Raw genomic sequence first — 908 nt, 5'->3', positions numbered from 1 at the left:
AAGGTATAATCAAACATTTTAGAAGATTCAACAAGAAACTTTTTAAAGAGAAAGCTTTAATCTTTAATTTGGTAAAGAAAAAAGAATAATTAAATCATACAGATAGCTCCAGAGAATAAATAATTCCATATCTGTGAATGTATTTTATACACACATTTTAACATGTATTTTAGCATGTATTTTTTACAAGTACTTATAAATGCATTTTATACAGCTACTTATAAATGTATTTTAACAAAAAAGTATAAATTTTTCTAAAAAAGGAAACTAGTAAATGAATTAATTTACATAGTTTTTAAATGTCAGATATTCTGAAACTCTGAAAAATTTAAAAATTTTATGGCTTTCTAAGAATATATGCTTAGGCAAAGTAGTTATTATGATAAAAATGTGCTTAAATGTCAAAAACTTCTAGAAACTGGAAATTATGAATATTTTGGTAAGTCCTAAAGAATTAAACTATCTGAGCAGTGTGAAAATTGCTAAATATATCTAAAATTTAAAGTCTGTAATTCAAAAGATTATTCCTGTGATGGTCTATGGTCTATAGCATAACAGAAGAAAATAATAAATGAAGGCATACATAATGTGAAATTGTTTGTTTTATTTCCTAATAATACTATGAATTCATTGGAAAAAAAGAACTACACTTGATCTTAGCCAAAAGGCCAAGAAGTGATGAAAAAAAGAACTGAAGAATGGTTACAATGTTGACTATGAATCTAGGAGAAAAAAATCAAATAAATGTTTCTCTGAACTGAAAAAGAAAGTTTCTGATTTTTATTTTAATGAAAACAAATCAGTTTGGTGGATAGCAGCATAGCTCAAATAAATACCAAATGTAATTTGAATGAAATCAATTTTCGAAATTTAGAGACTTTGCATTTTCTCAATTTCGTCAACTGGAA

The 908-nt window shown here is 25.0% G+C and overlaps 1 pseudogene; it reads right to left on the bottom strand.

Annotated features, from left to right (window-relative positions):
* Positions 1 to 583: 583 nt before the first annotated feature.
* On the bottom strand, positions 584 to 680 carry LOC147830396 (U2 spliceosomal RNA; annotated as a pseudogene).
* Between the last annotated feature and the right edge of the window lie 228 nt (positions 681 to 908).

The sequence above is a fragment of the Heterocephalus glaber genome, unplaced genomic scaffold (assembly GCF_053883595.1).
Source record: "Heterocephalus glaber isolate CG9 unplaced genomic scaffold, H.glaber_assembly_v1.0 deba00000122, whole genome shotgun sequence".
Classification (NCBI taxonomy): Eukaryota; Metazoa; Chordata; class Mammalia; order Rodentia; family Bathyergidae; genus Heterocephalus; species Heterocephalus glaber.
This window is presented reverse-complemented; position numbering and strand designations above follow the sequence as displayed.